Here is a 25,665-nt window from a genome sequence, read left to right as displayed (position 1 = left end):
TATCGTGCAGTTAGTTCTTTATTCATGTTGTATAAGATTTTTAGTAACTTCGACTATCCTTCGCATTCAGATTTCCCCATACAGTATAACGCTACACGTGATACTGTAATCAATTCTTTTTAGTGAGGCGGATTTGCACCGACTCGCAAGGGTGCCCTTTTAGCTCGGAAACGTTTCCTGGTCGCTGATTGGTTGGACAAGATAATTCTAACCAATCAAGTAGCAGGAAACTTTTCCCGAGCTAAAAGGGCACCCCTGCGAGTCGGTGCAAATCCGCCTCATTGAAAAAAAAATAGTATAGGTATGTAGTTAATACTAACAGTCATGCCTTTTCCATCATAAGGCTCAGTACTACACAGTATTCTAGAAGTTTTATTCCAGCTGTGACAAAGTTGTGGAATGATCTTCCTAATCAGGTAAATTAATCGTTGGGACTTTAAAAAGTTTAAAATTGCAGGGAATGATTTTATATTGAACATAAAATAAGCCTCCGTTTTCAGTTTATATGTGACAGATCTATTTTAACGTGACTGATCTTAGAATATTTTATATAAATTATTCAGTAGTCTATTTATTTCCTCATTTCCTTTCCTCACTAGGCTATTTTTCCCCGTTGACGCTCTTGGGCTCATAGCATCCTGCTTTTCCAACAAGGGTTGTAGCCTTGCTAGTAATAATAATGATAATAATAATAATGATAATAATTGTCAAGCTGCAACCTTAGTTCGAAAAGTAAAACAGGCGGAGTTATTTATGATATTGCTGATTACATTTGTTTTTATATTTTATATTTTGTGTATATATAAGCTTATAAAACATTAATGATAGATTATCATTCCGAATCATTACAGTTTCTAATAACTAGATAATTATGACAGCTTATTTGAATCTGTATTACAATTACTTTTACAATTGAACAATTGGTGTCCTAAAAGTGGTTAAGAAGTGAGGTTGTAGATATATAAGTCAGTAAGGAACGAAAATCAATGTTAGTAAATGCAATATATATTTTATGTTTCAAGAAAAAATTTTATGTGAAAGCTAGTTAATAACTTTGAATCGTAATATTTCTGGAAATTTTTTTTATGTGAAAGCTAGTTAATAACTTTGAATCGTAATATTTCTGGAAATTTTTTTTATGTGAAAGCTAGTTAATAACTTTGAATCGTAATATTTCTGGAAATTTTTTTTATGTGAAAGCTAGTTAATAACTTTGAATCGTAATATTTCTGGAAATTTTTTTATGTGAAAGCTAGTTAATAACTTTGAATCGTAATATTTCTGGAAATTTTTTTTATGTGAAAGCTAGTTAATAACTTTGAATCGTAATATTTCTGGAAATTTTTTTTATGTGAAAGCTAGTTAATAACTTTGAATCGTAATATTTCTGGAAATTTTTTTTATGTGAAAGCTAGTTAATAACTTTGAATCGTAATATTTCTGGAAATTTTTTTTATGTGAAAGCTAGTTAATAACTTTGAATCGTAATATTTCTGGAAATTTTTTTTATGTGAAAGCTAGTTAATAACTTTGAATCGTAATATTTCAAGAATTTTTTTTTTTTTTATGTGAAAGTTAGTTGATATTCAATAACTTTGTATGCTAATTGTAAATCTCAAGGCTTTTTACTCTTCGTTTTTTTTTTTCAATTTAATAACAAACCCATTTAATAAGTCATTTAGATTTTAAAAGTAAAACACAAAGTACTTTAGAATCTGTCCATATATTTGTAAATCCACTAAGTTCCTTCTTGCCCAGTTTGAATAATTGGTTTTATGTATATTTCCTTAAAGACACCTACAAAGAACAATTCGTTTCGAATAACATTTGTATTCATATGAATTCTTATCTCGGTCTTCTATAAAATCGAAACATCATTGCTCTCGATTAAGCAATCTAGTTTATACAATATAACGAATCAAAATCAGCTGTATAAAACTATAATTTTTTTGCCCAAATCAAAGAGAATTTATTATAATTTTTATATTTATATTGTATGTTTTCTCGACACACCTTTATTCTCTTAAATTTTATGGGAAGAATGCATCAGTCAGTGATGATACTGTTGAGCGCCCTGCTCTTATTTGGTGATTTTTCCCGTTGTTGTGCTCTTCTCTGCATTCCTCTCGTTTTGTCTGGTTAGGATCGGTGTGCAAGATGATATTTTGGTCTATATAACAGTAGTAATTATTATTTTTATATTATTTTCATTATTATTTATTATTATTATTATTATTATTATTAATATCATCATCATCATCATCATTATTTTATTTATTATTATTATTATTATTATTATTATTATTATTATTATTATTATTATTAATATCATCATCATCATCATCATCATTATTATTATTAATATTATTATTATTGTATTTGCGAATTTTGAATTTTACCATTGATGAAAAGTGTAGTGCTATTTACGTAGATTTATACCAGAGTTACTGCTTGAAAAATAAGCGCTGATCCGTGCATTAATTTTCTTTGCGAATTAAAAGTGAGATACAAAATTGTATTTTGCTTTTCAATCGAAGGTAGCATGAATAAAATGTATATTAAAGTAAACCATATTTTCTTACATGATTACTCCTGAAGTTTTACTAACATAGAGTAAAATATTGTTTGTGACATTTATCCCATGTAAACATCAGGACAAGTCTTGGAACAAGTAAAAAATCGCCGAACGTGATATGTGCAGATGTGTATTCTAATAATAAATGAACTGTTGTATCAGACACGACGAAATGAATGTAATTAGTAGTCAGTATTGAGCTGGAGGAAATGTTAAAGTTGAAAGCTACGGGATTTATAGAAGGATGGTTATCTCGTTTACTGTTACACCGCTATTGAAAATGTTTAAAGTTATATCAAACAATACTGTTTTTTTAAGATTTCAATAAGAAAAGATTTTTTTTTTTATATTGAATCTTGATATTTTGTTATAAATACATTTGAATCCTTTGAGATTTACCCGGAATATTGTCCTCATCTTCAGAGGGGAATGAAACTCTTTGATGTTGCAAAATAAATCTCGCAAATCTTCAGGATTTAAGTGAAAAAAAAGAAATTGTCAAGATTAAATCAACAAAAGATGTATTTATCTATGGAAATTAAGTCCGACCCCTGAATAGAGAATATAAAATGACAAAGTAAATACCTTGAAAATGAAATTGAAACTAAGAAAATCAAAATAAGATAAGAAATCGAGAAATGCGTGGAAAACATAGCGAAACAATATATGGTACGGCATGTACGAATGTTACTTATAGGCCGTGCTCGATTTTAAAGGTTTAAAGGTCGCTCATGAATGGCAGAGGCAAGGGACAGTGACATTGCCCTAGCAAGCAGGATAATGCCCTAGAGACTGACCATATATTATATGATCAGCGTCCAAGCCCCCTCTCCATCCAAGCTAGGACCAGGTAGGGCCAAGCAATGGCTGCTAATGACTCATCAGGTAGACCTATAGACACTCACAAACCCCCCAATCTTAGCTCACAAGGATGGTAAGGTTGCAGACACTAATGGCACTAACGAGACTGAACGGGACTCGAACCCCCGACTGGCAAACACCAGGCAGAGACATTACCAATCAGGCCACAACAACCCGAAGGAAGTAGAAAAATAAAGCTCCCTTTCTCTTAAAACCTATTATCTTTGCCTTAAACAATTACAGCGCAGTAGTTTAGGAGAATAGTTTGGTAATCGCAGTGTTGTCAGGTGTGCGAGGACAGGAGAATGTGGTAAGAATAGACCAGACTATTTGGTATATGTGTAAGGAAAGGGAAAATGATCAGTAACCAGAGAGAGGAATCCAATATAGTACTCTGGCCAGTCTAAGAATCCAGTAACTCTAGCGGTGATATCTCAACGGGCCACTGACTTGAACATTCAATTAGATACAATAATTGTGTTGCTATTTCCTTATGAAATTCTCTCTCTCTCTCTCTCTCTCTCTCTCTCACTTGTGTTCTTTGCCAGTTAAATTGTGTGAAATCTCTCTCTCTCTCTCATTTGTGTTCTTTGCTGGTTGAATTGTGTGAAATCTCTCTCTCTCTCCCATTTGTATTTAAACTGTGAAATCTCTCTCTCTCTCTCTCTCTCTCTCTCTCTCTCTCTCAAAAGGCATCGCCCGAACAGGGACTTGAACCCTGGACCCTCAGGTTAAAAGCCTGATGCTCTACCGACTGAGCTATCCGGGCTACATATAGTATTGTTTATATATGTATACATATTGTATATACAGTAAGTGTGTGGCAGAATATAATTTCTCGCTGGTTTTTGGAATATGCAAAGTTACTATAAAATTTCTCCTTGGATTACCGATTCAAAGATGAATTTTGTTTGGACGTCATCAGTCATTTCAAAAAGTCTCATCAGTAGCACTTTGGTCCCTCACACGCTTTGTTGAAATCTCTTCCTCATTATATGTCTTATGAAATGTAATTCCCATTAACTAACGTATTGTCTTCGAATTCAACAAAGCCTTTTTAGTTTATCTTTTCTCGTGCACTAGTGTTTTGACCATATCATCTTCGTATCCTTTTTTTTCCTCATTTTTTCAACACCTTATTTCACATCATCCTTTATTTTTTTTTAAATGCAACAGCTCATATCTTGTATTCTAAAGTTTCCTATTCTGGGCCATCCACTGTACTATTCGTTCAGGTTTTTTTTTTTTTTTTTTTTTTTTTTTTTTTTTTTTTTTTTTTTTTTTTTTACTCCATTTATGCATGCTCAGATGCTATAAAGATACAAGGAAAAGGGAAAATACTTTATATATTCACATTTTCCCTGTTGTTTTATTATACAGTATATAATTATACAGCATATATATATATATATATATATATATATATATTTATATATATATATATATATATATATATATATATATATATATGTATGTATGTATGTATATATAATATATATATATATATATATATATATATATATATATATATTTATAATATATATATATATATATAATATATATATATATATATATATATATATATATATATATACATACACACATATATATGTGTGTATATACTATATATATTTGTTCCAACACGAATACTTCCCACGTCCCAAATAGTAGGATTCCTCTCTACACTTATCTCTACCAACCTGTGTGCGCTTGATCATCAGTTATGAGGTTTTGAAAATTTCATACGACTTGCCTTTCTCTTATCTTCATTATATTCAGCATTATATTCATGTGTTAGAAAATATGATCTTGTTCTGACTGAACATCTCGTCAAGAGCACACTTCCGGAAGTATTATGACTCATACCTAGATAATGTGTTATCATAGGATGATGTACAATTTAAATGCCGAGAAAACACAAGGCTTTGAGTCTAAGGTAATGAAATATTGTTAAATATAGTTTATATATGACATATCTGTTTTTGACGTTGTTGATAGTTTATATAGGATATATCTATTTTGACGCTGTTACTGTTTTTAGAATGATATATTGTTAATTTATTCTCATCAATTATTTATTTCTTTATTTCCTTTCCTCACTGGGCTATTTTTCCCTGTTGGAGCCCTTGGGCTTATAGCATCTTGCTTTTCCAACTAGGGTTGTAGCTTGGCTAGTAATAATAATAATAGTAATAATAATAATAATAATAATAATAATAATAATAATAATAATAATAATAACAATAATAATAATGTTAATAATAATAATAATCATTAAGTACCGATTTACTTACGCAAAATTAATTAGGGCATGTATGCGCGATGCGTTATTGACTAGCCAATATGTTATCATGCTTCACTGCCTTACATCATACATTACACGGGTTCGCAGTAGAGCGCAGACCTCCGCCGCGACAGCTTATCTCTCGACCTTTTGCTCGACCTTGACCTTGACCTTGACCTTTAAACTTAACATGTATTGATTGACGTGGATTTTCCTACACCCAATTATGAACCAAGTTTGAATTCTCTGTGAGAACGATGTTCAAAATTCTGGCTGATTACGGGAATTGCACATTTTGCTTGACCTTTGACCTTGACCTTTGACATTGACCTTCCAAAATTTAATAATGTCCAGCTTTTTTACATAAGTTAATCCCTGCAAGTTTCATTACTCTACAATTAAAATTGGGGGCAGGAAGCTGTTCACAAACAAACACACAAACAAGAGGAGGAAAACATAACCTCTTTCAAACTTCGTTGGCGGAGAAAATTAATCTAATCTTTATCTTTTGTGATACTAGTAGCAACTTCATTTGAAACCTTTGAGGATGAATAGCTGTTATAAAAGCAATATTGCATGCATACTTACTCTGCAAGGCAATTATGCCAATATCAAAGGCTTGATGAGATTGCGTTTAACACTTTACTGAATTAATGTTAAATTTGTAAGAATGTTGGGTGTATTTACAAATATAATGAATTTTTTGTTGACTGCTCAGATTCTTGACTTATTACGTATGTGGCGAGAGATAGGAAGGTCAAGCCTTATCTCGAGTAGGTTTGAAGAGGAATCATTCCTTATCAGTGTATCGAAGATGATGCCTCATTTTCAGCAGTTAGATAACTTCTTTTTTTTATGCCAACTAAGGTCAAGAGTTTTTCATTATTGATACTTGTTATTTTAATCATTGAGATTTATTAGTAATATGTTAGGCTTCCATGACTCCGTTTATAGAGCAGTGGGGTTTTAACCGAAGGTTTCTATTAAGTATCTGCCGTTTAGGGGTCCATTCAACTTACATTAAATCATGAAATGTTTTGTGACGTGAAAACGGCTTATCCTGTTCATAGACAGAGATGTAAGTTAGGAACATAATAGCCGAACTCAGCGCATTGTATTTGTTGTTTCATTATAGATTTCTATGTAATTGATTCATAGCCTAAGTATGTATGCTGTTGCTTTTATTTGCTGTTAAGTTAATCGGTGATTTAAGCTCGTCTTTTCGTATTGGTGCTTTTGATGGTATTTATTTCCAATAGAGAACAAAATCAGTGAAAATAGATAGTTCTATAAATAGTGCAATTCAGGTTAAAGTAATTATTTCGATACTTAAATGTTAAGAACTGTTCTTTAAGTCGATATGCAATCCAACAGCCAAGTGTCCGTATAGAGACGTCCTTAAATTTGTGAAAGAAAACGGGAATTATGCAGATGATTATTTGGGTAAATGAGATTGATCATATTTTTAGTTCTCAACAGTCATATAATTACTCTTTCTAGTTTATCATGTGACGATACCTCTATGGATGACTGATGACTTAATTAATGTGTCTCCTGTCTCCCTTTGAATTGAATTAATGTAGACATAAGTCACTATCTGGAACAATTGATCCATCTTTCCTATGGCGTTGGAAATTCGTTAATAAAACCGGACTCCTTTCATATTCAGATTGCTAATCTATAATTGCAGTGGTATGCTATTTTTTATTTCAATTCATTTCAATTGTGGATTCATGGATACTGCAATTCTAGTAATCACTTTCCCTCTATCATCAGTACTGTGCAGTGCTATTCAATAACAACTATATTATAGACATTTCATTATATTCTAAGAACGTAAGAAACAACTGTGAACTAATCTTTCACGGGTGTTGTTTCAATTTTAGTTTTTCTATAACAAGAATGTTTTCATATCGTATAAGGATGACAGGTGGAACCTCTCTCTTATACTATGTACATGAAGACGGTAAAGAGTCGGGAGTATTGTTTTTCCTCCATGTGAAAAAAAATTAGTGCCAAATTTGAGGATATGAAAATTATACCACTGTAGCAGTTGTGGTAATGCATAAATCTTTCTAGAATTATTTAATTTATGGAAGAGAAAAGCATAAATTTAAAATAGATATTAAGAAAACAAAAACCATTAAGCAGACCCAAAGTTCTGATTCCTAGAGATACAAGATTGAATAAAATCCCTTTATTTATTTTGTAGCAAAGATTTGCTTTTAGTAGATAAGAATCTTTGAATCTGTTAAAAGCTTTTTATCGCCTTTAAAATAAAGCTTTCTTTGCCCCCCTACTTATTTTCTATTTTGTATAGGTAAGATTTTAGGTAGTATTCTTCAGACGCTTTGACGTCTTGAAGTCATGATGCTAGTTTAGATCTTTAGCTCTGCCTTTACTGAAACACTCTGAAGCTTTTGTTTTTATCACAGTGGTAATTATGATTCGCACAACTATTGAAAGATATTCTACTTAGTGTTTTCTCTTAAGAACAATTTAATTTCATTAATATTGCTATGGTCTGGTGAGCTGGCAGTGGAACCACTAGGCTGTTATGTACCATGATGGCTATATATAAACAGAGAGATTTAATTAGTGCCTTAAGAACGTTGAGTAAAGGATCGGTATTCACCTTCTGTTGAGGTGGCAATTTTTCACAAAGCCATTCATTCTATATGTACTGCATCTATAGAGATGAGATACTACCGCTAAAGAGTTATGGGGCCTTTGACTGGCCAGACAGTAATACATTGGTTCCTTCTCTTTGGTTACGGTTCATTTTCCCCTTGCCTTCACACACACCGTGTGGCCTATTCTTTACATATTCTTCTTTGTCTTATACACCTGACAACACTGAGATTACCATACAATTCTTCTTCCCCCATCCCCCTGGGGGTTACTGCACTGTAATTGTTCAGTGGCCACTTTCCTCTTGGTAAGGGTAGAAGAGACTCTTTAGCTATGGTAAGCAATTCTTCTAGGAGGACACTCCAAAATCAAACCCTTGTTCTTTAGTCTTGGGTTGCCATGGTCTTCTACTGTCTTGGGTTAAAGTTCTCATGCTGATTAATTTCTCATGATATTAACCTCTTTACTGGTAATGGTAATTATGAGTCAAGAATGATGGTGTCCCTCATCATAAGAGGAGTTGCATCTTGTGATGTGGTAGTACACATAGGTCCAATAAATCAATAAATTTCCTGTTAGTAAGATGAAAATGGTGTCATTTATAGGCTCGTTGGAGAGCTGCGTCCCTATTATTTCACATAGAATTACTTTGAGAGCTACCACCTGTGTAATCTAGACCTCTCAGAAAATGTCGATGAAGTAAAGAAATTCTAGTTTATGGGGATTGGAGAGAATCCATATTCTCCCATTTGTTATTTGGTCACCACCTAGATTATGTTGTTCCAAGAATTCTGTGTAATGAAACAAAATCTCTTCAACTTTTGGGCATAGTAAGATAACTAGTCTTACAATTTCTATGAAGGCAGCATTTGATGGTCCACAACAAATGACTACCATATTTACTATCTAGAGACCATCCTGAAAGATATTCTCTGTTTGTGAGAGTTTACTTGTTGTTGACTATATTAATAGATTCTGGGCAGGCCAGAACACTTTTAATTTCATATCCTGCTTCTCTTGGTTTACCTTTGATCTACTCTCTCTTTTTAAACGCATTTTCCATCAAGTAAACATTCAAGTAGAAGATGGTACACTGCTAAAACAGAATAATGAGTTTAACTACTTTGGATCAATAATAACAGAGAAGGGAGGTACTGAGAAAATAACACCGACACTCATAAATTAAGAGTCATTTAAAAAGCTTGTCATTTTAATATTAATCAAGCCCGGATAGCTCAGTCGGTAGAGCATTAGGCTTTTAACCTAAGGGTCCAGGGTTCAAGTCCCTGTCCGGGCGAATATATTTTCAAGCTTTGTCATCTGTTATCTGAATGAATTTCAATGAAGTAAAGAAACTAAGCATCACAGACAGAGGTTAATATAGGATAAACTTCCTTCCTACACACATCTAAACATGACATGCTTGGAAAAATCTAGAACAAAAATTATACCCTTGAGTTATTGAATGTTCTTGAATAACCACTGGAGGGTGGCTAGCAGGATTGGTTTAAGCCCAAGGGTTCCGAAAGGGAAAATAGCTTTAGTGTACACTCGAGCGAGAGAACTCTAACCCAAGACGGTGGAAGACCATGGTACAGAAGCTATGGCACTACCACCCAAGACTAGAGAACAGGGGTTTGATTTTAGAGTGTCCCTCTCCTAGAAGAGCTGCTTACCATACCTAACGAGTCTCTTCTACCCTTACCAAGAGAAAAGTAGCCACTGGATAAGTTCAATGCACCATTTAACCCCTTAGTGAAGAAATTTCCGGTTATGTAAGTGCTGTCAGATGTATGAGGAGAGAGGAGAATGTGTATTCGTCCCTGTCTGGGCGAATATATTTTCAAGCTTTGTCATCTGTTATCTAGAGGAATTTCAATGAAGTAAAGCAACTAAGCATCACAGACAGAAGGTAACAAAGGAGAGAACTTTCCCTTTTACACATCTAAACATGTCATGCCTGTAAAATTATAGAAGAAAGTGTTGTCCTTAAGTTATCAAATTTTCTTCAATAACCACTGGAGATAATTTATATTCTGGGAGTACTATTAATCATACTTACCAAGCTACAAACCAAGTTGGAAAAACAGGATTGCTATAAGCTCAAGGGCTCCAACAATGGAAATAGCCCAGTGGGGGAACGAAATAAGGAAAAGAATAGAATATCATGCTTTAGTGTACACTCAACCAAGGGAACTCTAACCCAAGACAGTGGAAGACCCTGGCAGACGCAATGGCACTACACAAGACTAGAGAACAGTGGTTTGATTTTGGAGTGTCCTTCTTTCAAAAGAGCTGCTTACCATAGCTAAAGAGTCTCTTCTACCCTTACTAAGAGGAGAGTACCCTCTGAACAATTACCGTGCTGTAGTTAACCCCTTAGTGAAGAAATGTTTGGTTATGTAAGTGTCAAATGTATGAGAAAAGAGGAGAATGTGTAAATAAAAATCTAAACCATTCGGTGTATGTGTAGGCAAAGGAAAAGTGAGCCTTCACCTTTTGGGTATCCAATTTAGAACTTTCTGGCCAGTCAAAGGATCCAATAACTCTCTAGGGGTAGTATATCAACAAGTGGCTGGTGCCTTGACCAACCAGTAAACTTTCTCCATTCTCAGAAAATGCTGATGGAGGAAAGAAATTCTAGTTCGTGGAGAATTGGAAAAGGCCCCTATTCAACCATCCCGTCATCATCTATATTTTGAAAGGATTGCTCTAACAAAACGAAACCTTTTCAACTTTTGGAGATAGTAAAGCTAACCTGTTTCACAATTTTTATAGGAGACAGCATTTGTGTGTGCAACAAATGACTACCCTACCTGGAGACAATTATGAGTTACATTCTCTGTTGATGAATGTTTTCTTGTTCACAAAAGTAATAGAATCAGGGCAAGTCAGAGCCCTTTAAATATTGCATTCGATTCCAATTTCCTGCTTCTTTTGGTGTGCATTTGACCTCCCTAGACTTTTTAAACGTATTTTTCATAAAATGAACATTCAATTGGAAGATAGTACAGTGCTAAAACAGAACAATGAGTTTAAACTACTTTGGATATAGAACAACAGAGGAGGGAGGTACTGAGAAAACATTGAGACAGTAAGTGAAAGAGCATAGACAAAATGGAGAGAAGCAGCTGCGGTTATTTTAGATAAAAAAAAGACCATTTAAGATTACTAATGAAAATAGAGGCATTAAAAAGCTTGTCATTATCATATTAATCAAGCCCGGATAGCTCAGTCGGTAGAGCATTAGGCTTTTAACCTAAGGGTCCAGGGTTCAAGTCCCTGTCCGGGCGAATACATTTTCAAGCTTTGTCATCTGCTATCTAAAGGAATTTCAATGAAGTAAAGCAACTAAGCATTACAGACTGAAGGCAAAGAGTAGAAATTTCCCTTCTACACACATCTAAACAACTCGTGCCGGGAAAATTCTAGAAGAAAATTATGTTCTTGAGTTATCAAATGTTCTTCAATAACCACCGGAGATTATTTACATTTGGGGGGTATTAGTATTGTTACTTGCTAAGCTACAACATTAGTTGGAAAAGGAGGGTGTTATATTCCCAAGGGCTCCCACAAGGAAATATAGCCCACTGAGGAAAGATAATATGGAAACAAATAGAATATTGTGCATTAGTGTCCATGCAAGCAAGAGAACTCTAACCCAAGACAGTGGAAGACCATGGTATAGAGAATCTATGGCACTACTCAAGACTAAAGGACTGGTTTGGTTTTGGAGTGTCCTTCTCCAAGAAGGTTGCTTACCATAGCTAAAGGGTCTCTTCTACTCTTACCAAGAGGAGAGTAGCCACTAAACAAGTACAAGTATAGTCGTTAATCACTTAGGGAAGAAATTTTCGTTTATCAAAGGTTTATCAGGTGTGAAGAAAGAGGAGAATATGTAAAGAATAGGCTAGGCCATTCGGTGTATATATAGGCAAAGGAACAATGAGAAGTAACCAGAGAGGAATGCAATGTATTATTATCTAGGACCCAATGACTCTTCTTGACCAACCTACTACCAACAAATTTACTCCACTTTCAGGAAATGCCAATGGAGGAAATAAATTTAGTTCATGGGGAATTGGAAAGGGCCCATATTCAACCATCTTGTCAGCATCCATATTTTTTCAAAGGATTTCTATAATGAAACTAAATTTCTTCAACATTTGGACATAGTAAGGTGTGTGCAACAAATGGCGACCCTCTCTAGAGACTATCCTGGGCTATTTTTTCTGTTTATGAATGTTTACTTATTGCTCACCCTAACAATCGATTCTGGGTAAGCCAGAGCCCTTTCATTATTGCTTTCAGTTCCAATCTCCTGCTTCTCTTGGTTTACCTTGGAGCTCCTCATTCTTTTTGAATGCTTTTTAATCAAATAAACATTCAATTGGAAGATGGTACAGTGCTAAAGCAGAACAATGTGTTCAGCTACTTGGGATCAATATTAAAAGAGGAGGAGGTACTGAAAAAGCTGTGAGATAAAGGGTGAAGGAAGTATGGCAAAATGGAGTGAAGTAACTGGAGTTATTTTAGAAAAAAAAAAAAGTCCATTTATGATTCATTATGAAAATAGAGGCATTTAAAAAGCTTGTCATTATTATACTAATCTAGCCTGGATAGCTCAGTCGGTAGAGCATTAGGCTTTTAAACTAAGGGTCCAGGGTTCAAGTCCCTGTCCGGGCGAATATATTTTCAAGCTTTGTCATCTGTTATCTAAAGGAATTTCAATGAAGTAAAGCAACTAAGCATTACAGACAGAAGGTAACAGAGGAGAGGGCTTTCCCTTCTGCACACATCTAAACATGTTATGCCTGTAAAATTATAGAAGAAAGTGTTGGCCTTGAGTTATCAAATTTTCTTCAATAACCACTGGAGATAATTTATATTCTGAGAGTACTATTAATCATACCTACCAAGCTACACGCCAAGTTGGAAAAACAGGATGGCTATAAGATCAAGGGCTCCAACAGGGAAAATAGCCCAGTGGGGGAATGAAATAAGGAAACAAATAGAATAGCGTGCTTTAGTGTACACTCAACCAAGGGAACTCTAACCCAAGACAGTGGAAGACCCTGGTATCGAAGCTATGGCACTACACAAGACTAGAGAACAGTGGTTTGATTTTGGAGTGTCCTTCTCTCAGAAGAGCTGGTTACCATAGCTAAAGAGTCTCTTCTACCCTTACTAAGAGGAAAGTACCCACTGAACAATTACCGTGCAGTAGTTAACCCCTTAGTGAAGAAATGTTTGGTTATGGAAGTGTTGTCAGATGTATGAGAAAAGAGGAGAATGTGTAAATAATAAGCTAGAGCATTCGGTGTATGTGTAGGCAAAGGAAAAATGAGCCCTCACCATTTGGGGATCCAATTTAGTACTATCTGGCCAGTCAAAGGACCCAATAACTTTCTAGGGGTAGTATATCAACAAGTGGCTGGTGCCTTGACCAACCAGTAAACTTTCTCCCATCAGAAAATGCTGATGGAGGAAAGAAATTCTAGTTCAGGAAGAATTGGAAAAGGCCCCAATTCAGCCATCCCGTCATCATCCATATTTTGAAAGGATTCCTCCAACAAAACGAAACCTCTTCAACTTTTGGAGATAGTAAGCTAACCAGTTTCACAATTTGTATAGGAGACAGCATTTGTGTGTGCAAGAAATGACTACCCTATCTGGAGACCATTATGAAATATATTCTCTGTCGATGAATGTTTTCTTGTTGTTCACAAAAGTAATAGAATCAGGGCAAGTCAGAACCCTTTCATTATTGCTTTCGATTCTAATTTCCAGCTTCTTTTGGTTTGCATTTGAGCTCCTCAGTCTTTTTAAATGCATTTTCCATCAAATATACATTCAAGTGGAAGATGGTACAGTGCTAAAACAGAAAAATGAATTTAACTACTTTGGATATAGAACAACAGAGGAGGGAGGTACTGAGAAAACATTGGAACAGTAAGTGAAAGAAGCATAGACAAAATGGAGAGAAGCAGCTGGAGTTATTGTAGAAAAAAAAGGCCATTTAAGATTACTAATGAAAATAGAGGCATTTAAAAAGCTTGTCATTATCATATTAATCAAGCCCGGATAGCTCAGTCGGTAGAGCATTAGGCTTTTAACCTAAGGGTCCAGGGTTCAAGTCCCTGTCCGGGCGAATATATTTTCAAGCTTTGTCATTTGTTATCTGAATGAATTTCAATGAAGTAAAGAAACTAAGCATCACAGACAGAGGTTAATATAGGATAACCTTCCTTCCTACACACATCTAAACATGTCATGCTTGGAAAAATCTAGAACAAAAATTATACCCTTGAGTTATTGAATGTTCTTGAATAACCACTAGAAGCTGGCTGGCAAGATTGCTTTAAGCCCAAGGGTTCCGAAAGGGAAAATAGCTTTAGTGTACACCCGAGCAAGAGAACTCTAACCCAAGACGGTGGAATACCATGGTACAGAAGCTATGGTTCTACTCAAGACTAAAGGACTGGTTTGATTTTGGAGTGTCCTTCCCCTAGAAGGTTGCTTACCATAGCTAAAGGGTCTCTTCTACTCTTACTAAGACGAAAGTAGCCACTAAACAAGTACAAGTACAGTCGTTAATCCCTTAGGGAAAAAATTTTCGTTTATCAAAGATTTATCAGGTGTCAGGAAAGAGGAGAATATGTAAAGAATAGGCTAGACCATTCGGTGTATATATAGGCAAAGGAACAATGAGAAGTAACCAGAGAGGAATGCAATGTAGTATTATCTGGGCAGTTATAGGACCCAATCACTCTTCTTGGCGAACCTACTACCAACAAATTTACTCCACTTTCAGCAGATGCCAATGGAGGAAAGAAATTCTAGTTCATGGGGAATTGGAAAGGGCCCGTATTCAACCATCTCATCAGCATCCATATTTTTTCAAAGGATTTCTATAATGAAACTAAATTTCTTCAACATTTGGACATAATATGGTAACTAGTTTCATAATATGTATGGAAGACAACATTTATGTGTATGCAACAAATGGCGACCCTATCTAGAGACTATCCTGGGCTATATTCTCTGTTTATAAATGTTTACTTGTTGCTCACCCTAGCAATCGATTCTGGGCAAGCCACAGACATTTCAATATTGGTTTCAATTCCAATTTCCTGCTTCTTTTTGGTTTACCTTAGAGCTCCTCATTCTTTTGGAATGCTTTTTAATCAAATAAACATTCAATTGGAAGATGGTACAGTGCTAAAACAGAACAATGTGTTCAGCTACTTGGGATCAATATTAAAAGGGGAGGAGGTACTGGAAAAGCTGTGTATGGCAAAAATGGAGTGAAGTAACTGGAGTTATTTTAGAAATAAAGTCCATTCAAGATTCATTATGAAAATAGGGGCATTTAAAAAGCTTGTCATTATTATACTAATTTAGCCCGGATAGCTCAGTCGGTAGAGCATTAGGCTTTTAACCTAAGGGTCCAGGGTTCAAGTCCCTGTCCGGGCGAATATATTTTCAAGCTTTGTCATCTGTTATCTAAAGGAATTTCAATAAAGTAAAGCAACTAAGCATCACAGACAGAAGGTAACAAAGGAGAGAACTTTCCCTTTTACACACATTTAAACATGTCATGCCTATAAAATTATAGAAGAAAGTGTTGTCCTTGAGTTATCAAATATTCTTCAATAACCACTGGAGATAATTTATATTCTGGGAGTATTAATCATACTTACCAAGCTACAAACCAAGTTGGAAAACCAGAATGGTTATAAGCTGAAGGGCTTCAACAGGGAAAATTGCCCAGTGGGGGAACGAAATAAGGAAATCGTGCTTTAGTGTACACTCAACCAAGGGAACTCTAATCCAAGACAGTGAAAGACCATGGTAGATGCTACGGCACTACACAAGACTAGAGAACAAGGGTTTGATTTTGGAGTGTCCTTCTCTCAGAAGAGCTGGTTACCATAGCGAAAGAGTCTCTTCTACCCTTACTAAGAGGAAAGTACCCACTGAACAATTACCGTGCAGTAGTTAACCCCTTAGTGAAGAAATGTTTGGTTATGGAAGTGTTGTCAGATGTATGAGAAAAGAGGAGAATGTGTAAATAATAAGCTAGAGCATTCGGTGTATGTGTAGGCAAAGGAAAAATGAGCCCTCACCTTTTGGGGATCCAATTTATAACTATCTGGCCAGTCAAAGGACCCAATAACTCTTTAGGGGTAGTATATCAACAAGTGGCTGGTGCCTTGACCAACCAGTAAACTTTCTCCAATCTCAGAAAATGCTGATGGAGGAAAGAAATTCTAGTTCGTGGAGAATTGGAAAAGGCCCCTGTTCAACCATCCCGTCACCATCCATATTTTGAAAGGATTGCTCTAACAAAACGAAACCTCTTCAACTTTTGGAGATAGTAAGCTAACCAGTTTCACAATTTGTATAGGAGACAGCATTTGTGTGTGCAACAAATGACTACCCTATCTGGAGACAATTATGAGTTACACTCTCTGTTGATGAATGCTTTCTTGTTGTTCACAAAAGTAATAGAATCAGGGCAAGTCAGAACCCTTTCATTATTGCTTTCGATTCCAATTTCTTGCTTCTTTTGGTTTGCATTTGAGCTCCTCGGTCTTTTTAAATGTATTTTTAATCAAATGAACATTCAAGTGGAAGATGGTACAGTGCTAAAACAGAAAAATGAGTTTAACTACTTTGGATGTAGAACAACAGAGGAGGGAGGTACTGAGAAAACATTGGAACAGTAAGTGAAAGAAGCATAGACAAAATGGAGAGAAGCAGCTGGAGTTATTGTAGAAAAAAAAGGCCATTTAAGATTACTAATGAAAATAGAGGCATTTAAAAAGCTTGTCATTATCATTTTAATCAAGCCCGGATAGCTCAGTCGGTAGAGCATTAGGCTTTTAACCTAAGGGTCCAGGGTTCAAGTCCCTGTCCGGGCGAATATATTTTCAAGCTTTGTCATTTGTTATCTGAATGAATTTCAATGAAGTAAAGAAACTAAGCATCACAGACAGAGGTTAATATAGGATAACCTTCCTTCCTACACACATCTAAACATGACATGCTTGGAAAAATCTAGAACAAAAATTATACCCTTGAGCTATTGAATGTTCTTGAATAACCACTGGAGGCTGGCTAGCAGGATTGGTTTAAGCCCAAGGGTTCCAAAAGGGAAAATAGCTTTTGTGTACACTCGTGCAAGAGAACTCTAACCCAAGACGGTGGAAGACCATGGTACAGAAGCTATGGCACTACAACCCAAGACTAGAGAACAGGGGTTGATTTTAGAGTGTCCCTCTCCTAGAAGAGCTGCTTACCATACCTAACGAGTCTCTTCTACCCTTACCAAGAGAAAAGTAGCCACTGAATAAGTTCAATGCACTATTTAACCCCTTAGTGAAGAAATTTCCGGTTATGTAAGTGCTGTCAGATGTATGAGGAGAGAGGAGAATGTGTAAAGAATAGGCTAGATTATTTCGTGTATGTGTACGCAAAAAAAAAAATAAGGGCGTAACTAGAAAAGAATCCAATATAGACTCTATCTGGCCAATCAAAGGACCCAATAACTCTCCAGGGATAGTATATCAGCAGGTGGATGGTGCCTTGGCCAAACTACTAACAGTAAAGCCATGAAGTAAAGCAACTAAGCATTACAGACTGAAGGCAACAGAGTAGAAACTTCCCTTCTACACACATCTAAACATATCATGCCCGGAAAATTCTGGAAGAAAATTATGTCCTTGAGTTATCAAATGTCCTTCAATAACCACTGGAGATTATTTATATTTGGGGGTATTATTATTATTTCTTACTAAGGTACATCATTTGTTGGAAAAGCAGGATGCTATATTCCCAAGGGCTCCAACAAGGAAATATAGCCCAGTGAAGAAAGATAATATGGTAACAAATAGAATAGTGTGCTTTAGTGTACACGCAACCAAGAGAACTCTAACCCAAGACAGTGGAAGACCATGGTACAGAATCTATGGTTCTACTCAAGACTAAAGGACTGGTTTGATTTTGGAGTGTCCTTCTCCTAGAAGGTTGCTTACCATAGCTAAAGGGTCTCTTCTACTCTTACCAAGACGAAAGTAGCCACTAAACAAGTACAAGTACAGTCGTTAATCCCTTAGGGAAGAAATTTTCGTTTATCAAAGATTTATCAGGTGCGAGGAAAGAGGAGAATATGTAAAAAATAGCCTAGACCATTCGGTGTATATGTAGGCAAAGGAACAATGAGAAGTAACCAGAGAGGAATGCAATGTAGTATTATCTGGGCAGTTATAGGACCCAATCACTCTTCTTGGCCAATCTACTACCTACAAATTTACTCCCCTTTCAGCAAAGGCCAATGGAGGAAAGAAATTCTAGTTCATGGGGAATTGGAAAGGGCCCGTATTCAACCATCTCATCAGCATCCATATTTTTTCAAAGGATTTCTATAATGAAACTAAATTTCTTCAACATTTGGACTTAGTAAGGTAACTAGTTTCACACTATGTATGGAAGACAACATTTGCATGTTTGCAACAAATGGCGACCCTATCTAGAGACTATCCTGGGCTTTATTCTTTGTTTATGAATGTTTACTTGTTGCTCACCCTACCAATCGATTCTGGGCAAGCCAGAACCCTTTCAATATTGGTTTCAATTCCAATTTCCTGCTTCTCTTGGTTTACCTTGGAGCTCCTCATTCTTATTGAATGCTTTTTAATCAAATAAAGATTCAAGTGGAAGATGGTACAGTGTTAAAACAGAACAATGTGTTCAGCTACTTGGGATCAATATTGAAAGTGGAGGTACTGAAAAAGCTGTGAGATAGAGGGTGAAGGAAGTATGGCAAAAATGGAGTGAAGTAACTGGAGTTATTTGAGAAAAAAAATTCATTTAAGATTCATTATGAAATTAGAGGCATTTAAAAAGCTTGTCATTATTATACTAATCTAGCCCGGATAGCTCAGTCGGTAGAGCATTAGGCTTTTAACCTAAGGGTCCAGGGTTCAAGTCCCTGTCCGGGCGAATATATTTTCAAGCTTTGTCATCTGTTATCTAAAGGAATTTCAATGAAGTAAAGCAACTAAGCATTACAGACAGAAGGTAACAGAGGAGAGGGCTTTCCCTTCTGCACACATCTAAACATGTTATGCCTGTAAAATTATAGAAGAAAGTGATGTCCTTGAGTTATCAAATTTTCTCCAATAACCACTGGAGATAATTTATATTCTGGGAGTACTATTATTAATACTTTACAAGCTACAAACCAAGTTGGAAAAAAGCTACAAACCAAGTTGGAAAAACTGAATGGCTATAAGCTCAAGGGCTCCAACAGGGAAAATAGCCCAGTTGGGGAACTAAATAAGAAGACAAATAGAATATCATGCTTTAGTGTACACTCAACCAAGGGAACTCTAACCCAAGACAGTGGAAGACCCTAGTATCGAAGCTATGGCAGTTCACAAGACTATAGAACTTTGGTTTGATTTTGGAGTGTCCTTCTCTCAGAAGAGCTGGTTTCCATAGCTAAAGAGTCTCCTCTACCCTTACTAAGAGGAAAGTACCCACTGAACAATCAGTGTGCAGTAGTTAACCCGTTAGTGACGAAATGCTTGGTTATGTAAGTGTTGTCCGATGTATGAGAAACGTGGAGAATGTGTAAATAATAAGCTAGACCACTCAGTAAATGTGTAGGCAAAGGAAAAATGAGCCCTCACCTTTTGGGGATCCAATTTAGAACTATCTGGCCAGTCAAAGGACCCAATAACTCTCTAGGGGTAGTATATCACCAAGTGGCTGGTGTCTTAACCATCCAGTAAACTTTCTTCCCTCTCAGAAAGTGCTGATGGAGGAAAGAAATTCTAGTTTAAGGAGAATTGGAAAAGGCCCCCATTCAACCATTCCGTCATCATTCATATTTTTAAAGGATTCCTCCAACAAAACGAAACCTCTTCAACTTTTGGAGATTGTAAGCTAACCAATTTCACAATTTGTATAGGAGACAGCATTTATGTGTGCAACAAATGACTACCCTATCTGGAAACAATTATGAGTTACATTCTCTGTTGATGAATGTTTTCTTGTTGTTCACAAAAGTAATAGAATCAGGGCAAGTCAGAACCCTTTCATTATTGCTTTCGATTCTAATTTCCAGCTTCTTTTGGTTTGCATTTGAGCTCCTCAGTCTTTTTAAATGCATTTTCCATCAAATATACATTCAAGTGGAAGATGGTACAGTGCTAAAACAGAAAAAGGAGTTTAACTACTTTGGATATAGAACAACAGAGGAGGGAGGTACTGAGAAAACATTGGAACAGTAAGTGAAAGAAGCATAGACAAAATGGAGTGAAGCAGCTGGAGTTATTGTAGAAAAAAAAGGCCATTTAAGATTACCAATGAAAATAGAGGCATTTAAAAAGCTTGTCATTATCATATTAATCAAGCCCGGATAGCTCAGTCGGTAGAGCATTAGGCTTTTAACCTAAGGGTCCAGGGTTCAAGTCCCTGTCCGGGCGAATATATTTTCAAGCTTTGTCATTTGTTATCTGAATGAATTTCAATGAAGTAAAGAAACTAAGCATCACAGACAGAGGTTAATATAGGATAACCTTCCTTCCTACACACATCTAAACATGACATGCTTGGAAAAATCTAGAACAAAAATTATACCCTTGAGCTATTGAATGTTCTTGAATAACCACTGGAGGCTGGCTAGCAGGATTGGTTTAAGCCCAAGGGTTCCAAAAGGGAAAATAGCTTTTGTGTACACTCGTGCAAGAAGACCATGGTACAGAAGCTATGGCACTACCACCCAAGACTAAAGAACAGGGGTTTGATTTTAGAGTGTCCCTCTCCTAGAAGAGCTGCTTACCATACCTAATGAGTCTCTTCTACCCTTACCAAGAGAAAAGTAGCCACTGAATAAGTTCAATGCACTATTTAACCCCTTAGTGAAGAAATTTCCGGTTATGTAAGTGCTGTCAGATGTATGAGGAGAGAGGAGAATGTGTAAAGAATAGGCTAGATTATTTCGTGTATGTGTACGCAAAAAAAAAAAAATAAGGGCGTAACTAGAAAAGAATCCAATATAGACTCTATCTGGCCAATCAAAGGACCCAATAACTCTCCAGGGATAGTATATCAGCAGGTGGATGGTGCCTTGGTCAAACTACTAACAGTAAAGCCATGAAGTAAAGCAACTAAGCATTACAGACTGAAGGCAACAGAGTAGAAACTTCCCTTCTACACACATCTAAACATATCATGCCCAGAAAATTCTGGAAGAAAATTATGTCCTTGAGTTATCAAATGTCCTTCAATAACCACTGGAGATTATTTATATTTAGGGGTATTATTATTATTTCTTACTAAGGTACATCATTTGTTGGAAAAGCAGGATGCTATATTCCCAAGGGCTCCAACAAGGAAATATAGCCCAGTGAAGAAAGATAATATGGTAACAAATAGAATAGTGTGCTTTAGTGTACACGCAACCAAGAGAACTCTAACCCAAGACAGTGGAAGACCATGGTACAGAATCTATGGTTCTACTCAAGACTAAAGGACTGGTTTGATTTTGGAGTGTCCTTCTCCTAGAAGGTTGCTTACCATAGCTAAAGGGTCTCTTCTACTCTTACTAAGACGAAAGTAGCCACTAAACAAGTACAAGTACAGTCGTTAATCCCTTAGGGAAGAAATTTTCGTTTATCAAAGATTTATCAGGTGCGAGGAAAGAGGAGAATATGTAAAAAATAGCCTAGACCATTCGGTGTATATGTAGGCAAAGGAACAATGAGAAGTAACCAGAGAGGAATGCAATGTAGTATTATCTGGGCAGTTATAGGACCCAATCACTCTTCTTGGCCAATCTACTACCTACAAATTTACTCCCCTTTCAGCAAAGGCCAATGGAGGAAAGAAATTCTAGTTCATGGGGAATTGGAAAGGGCCCGTATTCAACCATCTCATCAGCATCCATATTTTTTCAAAGGATTTCTATAATGAAACTAAATTTCTTCAACATTTGGACTTAGTAAGGTAACTAGTTTCACACTATGTATGGAAGACAACATTTGCATGTTTGCAACAAATGGCGACCCTATCTAGAGACTATCCTGGGCTTTATTCTTTGTTTATGAATGTTTACTTGTTGCTCACCCTACCAATCGATTCTGGGCAAGCCAGAACCCTTTCAATATTGGTTTCAATTCCAATTTCCTGCTTCTCTTGGTTTACCTTGGAGCTCCTCATTCTTATTGAATGCTTTTTAATCAAATAAAGATTCAAGTGGAAGATGGTACAGTGTTAAAACAGGACAATGTGTTCAGCTACTTGGGATCAATATTGAAAGTGGAGGTACTGAAAAAGCTGTGAGATAGAGGGTGAAGGAAGTATGGCAAAAATGGAGTGAAGTAACTGGAGTTATTTGAGAAAAAAAATTCATTTAAGATTCATTATGAAATTAGAGGCATTTAAAAAGCTTGTCATTATTATACTAATCTAGCCCGGATAGCTCAGTCGGTAGAGCATTAGGCTTTTAACCTAAGGGTCCAGGGTTCAAGTCCCTGTCCGGGCGAATATATTTTCAAGCTTTGTCATCTGTTATCTAAAGGAATTTCAATGAAGTAAAGCAACTAAGCATCACAGACAGAAGGTAACAGAGGAGAGGGCTTTCCCTTCTGCACACATCTAAACATGTTATGCCTGTAAAATTATAGAAGAAAGTGATGTCCTTGAGTTATCAAATTTTCTCCAATAACCACTGGAGATAATTTATATTCTGGGAGTACTATTATTAATACTTTACAAGCTACAAACCAAGTTGGAAAAAAGCTACAAACCAAGTTGGAAAAACTGAATGGCTATAAGCTCAAGGGCTCCAACAGGGAAAATAGCCCAGTTGGGGAACTAAATAAGAAGACAAATAGAATATCATGCTTTAGTGTACACTCAACCAAGGGAACTCTAACCCAAGACAGTGGAAGACCCTAGTATCGAAGCTATGGCAGTTCTCAAGACTATAGAACTTTGGTTTGATTTTGGAGTGTCCTTCTCTCAGAAGAGCTGGTTTCCATAGCTAAAGAGTCTCTTCTACCCTTACTAAGAGGAAAGTACCCACTGAACAATCAGTGTGCAGTAGTTAACCCGTTAGTGACGAAATGCTTGGTTATGTAAGTGTTGTCCGATGTATGAGAAACGTGGAGAATGTGTAAATAATAAGCTAGACCACTCAGTAAATGTGTAGGCAAAGGAAAAATGAGCCCTCACCTTTTGGGGATCCAATTTAGAACTATCTGGCCAGTCAAAGGACCCAATAACTCTCTAGGAGTAGTATATCACCAAGTGGCTGGTGTCTTAACCATCCAGTAAACTTTCTCCTCTTTCAGAAAGTACTGATGGAGGAAAGAAATTCTAGTTCATGGAGAATTGGAAAAGGCCACCATTCAACCATTCCGTCATCATTCATATTTTTAAAGGATTCCTCCAACAAAACGAAACCTCTTCAACTTTTGGAGATAGTAAGCTAACCAGTTTCACAATTTGTATAGGAGACAGCATTTATGTGTGCAACAAATGACTACCCTATCTGGAAACAATTATGAGTTACATTCTCTGTTGATGAATGTTTTCTTGTTGTTCACAAAAGTAATAGAATCAGGGCAAGTCAGAACCCTTTCATTATTGCTTTCGATTCTAATTTCCAGCTTCTTTTGGTTTGCATTTGAGCTCCTCTGTCTTTTTAAATGCATTTTCCATCAAATATACATTCAAGTGGAAGATGGTACAGTGCTAAAACAGAAAAAGGAGTTTAACTACTTTGGATATAGAACAACAGAGGAGGGAGGTACTGAGAAAACATTGGAACAGTAAGTGAAAGAAGCATAGACAAAATGGAGAGAAGCAGCTGGAGTTATTGTAGAAAAAAAAGGCCATTTAAGATTACTAATGAAAATAGAGGCATTTAAAAAGCTTGTCATTATCATATTAATCAAGCCCGGATAGCTCAGTCGGTAGAGCATTAGGCTTTTAACCTAAGGGTCCAGGGTTCAAGTCCCTGTCCGGGCGAATATATTTTCAAGCTTTGTCATTTGTTATCTGAATGAATTTCAATGAAGTAAAGAAATTAAGCATCACAGACAGGTTAATATAGGATAACCTTCCTTCCTACACACATCTAAACATGACATGCTTGGAAAAATCTAGAACAAAAATTATACCCTTGAGCTATTGAATGTTCTTGAATAACCACTGGAGGCTGGCTAGCAGGATTGGTTTAAGCCCAAGGGTTCCAAAAGGGAAAATAGCTTTTGTGTACACTCGTGCAAGAAGACCATGGTACAGAAGCTATGGCACTACCACCCAAGACTAGAGAACAGGGGTTTGATTTTAGAGTGTCCCTCTCCTAGAAGAGCTGCTTACCATACCTAACGAGTCTCTTCTACCCTTACCAAGAGAAAAGTAGCCACTGAATAAGTTCAATGCACTATTTAACCCCTTAGTGAAGAAATTTCCGGTTATGTAAGTGCTGTCAGATGTATGAGGAGAGAGGAGAATGTGTAAAGAATAGGCTAGATTATTTCGTGTATGTGTACGCAAAAAAAAAATAAGGGCGTAACTAGAAAAGAATCCAATATAGACTCTATCTGGCCAATCAAAGGACCCAATAACTCTCCAGGGATAGTATATCAGCAGGTGGATGGTGCCTTGGCCAAACTACTAACAGTAAAGCCATGAAGTAAAGCAACTAAGCATTACAGACTGAAGGCAACAGAGTAGAAACTTCCCTTCTACACACATCTAAACATATCATGCCCGGAAAATTCTGGAAGAAAATTATGTCCTTGAGTTATCAAATGTCCTTCAATAACCACTGGAGATTATTTATATTTGGGGGTATTATTATTATTTCTTACTAAGGTACATCATTTGTTGGAAAAGCAGGATGCTATATTCCCAAGGGCTCCAACAAGGAAATATAGCCCAGTGAAGAAAGATAATATGGTAACAAATAGAATAGTGTGCTTTAGTGTACACGCAACCAAGAGAACTCTAACCCAAGACAGTGGAAGACCATGGTACAGAATCTATGGTTCTACTCAAGACTAAAGGACTGGTTTGATTTTGGAGTGTCCTTCTCCTAGAAGGTTGCTTACCATAGCTAAAGGGTCTCTTCTACTCTTACCAAGACGAAAGTAGCCACTAAACAAGTACAAGTACAGTCGTTAATCCCTTAGGGAAGAAATTTTCGTTTATCAAAGATTTATCAGGTGCGAGGAAAGAGGAGAATATGTAAAAAATAGCCTAGACCATTCGGTGTATATGTAGGCAAAGG

General features: G+C 36.1%; 11 non-coding genes across 11 annotated transcripts; 10 read left to right on the top strand and 1 right to left on the bottom strand.

Moving 5' to 3' along the window:
* Positions 1–4,132: 4,132 nt before the first annotated feature.
* TRNAK-UUU (transfer RNA lysine (anticodon UUU)) lies at positions 4,133–4,205 on the bottom strand. The gene has a single exon. It is a non-coding gene; the product is annotated as a tRNA-Lys (tRNA).
* Positions 4,206–9,575: 5,370 nt separating this feature from the next.
* Positions 9,576–9,648, top strand: TRNAK-UUU (transfer RNA lysine (anticodon UUU)). The gene has a single exon. It is a non-coding gene; the product is annotated as a tRNA-Lys (tRNA).
* Positions 9,649–11,571: 1,923 nt separating this feature from the next.
* Positions 11,572–11,644, top strand: TRNAK-UUU (transfer RNA lysine (anticodon UUU)). The gene has a single exon. It is a non-coding gene; the product is annotated as a tRNA-Lys (tRNA).
* A 1,320-nt stretch (positions 11,645–12,964) lies between these two features.
* On the top strand, positions 12,965–13,037 carry TRNAK-UUU (transfer RNA lysine (anticodon UUU)). Its single transcript has one exon. It is a non-coding gene; the product is annotated as a tRNA-Lys (tRNA).
* Positions 13,038–14,429: 1,392 nt separating this feature from the next.
* TRNAK-UUU (transfer RNA lysine (anticodon UUU)) lies at positions 14,430–14,502 on the top strand. Its single transcript has one exon. It is a non-coding gene; the product is annotated as a tRNA-Lys (tRNA).
* A 1,252-nt stretch (positions 14,503–15,754) lies between these two features.
* Positions 15,755–15,827, top strand: TRNAK-UUU (transfer RNA lysine (anticodon UUU)). Its single transcript has one exon. It is a non-coding gene; the product is annotated as a tRNA-Lys (tRNA).
* Positions 15,828–17,205: 1,378 nt separating this feature from the next.
* TRNAK-UUU (transfer RNA lysine (anticodon UUU)) lies at positions 17,206–17,278 on the top strand. The gene has a single exon. It is a non-coding gene; the product is annotated as a tRNA-Lys (tRNA).
* A 2,007-nt stretch (positions 17,279–19,285) lies between these two features.
* On the top strand, positions 19,286–19,358 carry TRNAK-UUU (transfer RNA lysine (anticodon UUU)). Its single transcript has one exon. It is a non-coding gene; the product is annotated as a tRNA-Lys (tRNA).
* A 1,417-nt stretch (positions 19,359–20,775) lies between these two features.
* On the top strand, positions 20,776–20,848 carry TRNAK-UUU (transfer RNA lysine (anticodon UUU)). Its single transcript has one exon. It is a non-coding gene; the product is annotated as a tRNA-Lys (tRNA).
* A 1,987-nt stretch (positions 20,849–22,835) lies between these two features.
* Positions 22,836–22,908, top strand: TRNAK-UUU (transfer RNA lysine (anticodon UUU)). Its single transcript has one exon. It is a non-coding gene; the product is annotated as a tRNA-Lys (tRNA).
* Positions 22,909–24,325: 1,417 nt separating this feature from the next.
* Positions 24,326–24,398, top strand: TRNAK-UUU (transfer RNA lysine (anticodon UUU)). The gene has a single exon. It is a non-coding gene; the product is annotated as a tRNA-Lys (tRNA).
* Positions 24,399–25,665: the final 1,267 nt, after the last annotated feature.

This window comes from Palaemon carinicauda, chromosome 11 (genome assembly GCF_036898095.1).
Source record: "Palaemon carinicauda isolate YSFRI2023 chromosome 11, ASM3689809v2, whole genome shotgun sequence".
NCBI classification, from domain to species: Eukaryota; Metazoa; Arthropoda; class Malacostraca; order Decapoda; family Palaemonidae; genus Palaemon; species Palaemon carinicauda.
This window is presented reverse-complemented; position numbering and strand designations above follow the sequence as displayed.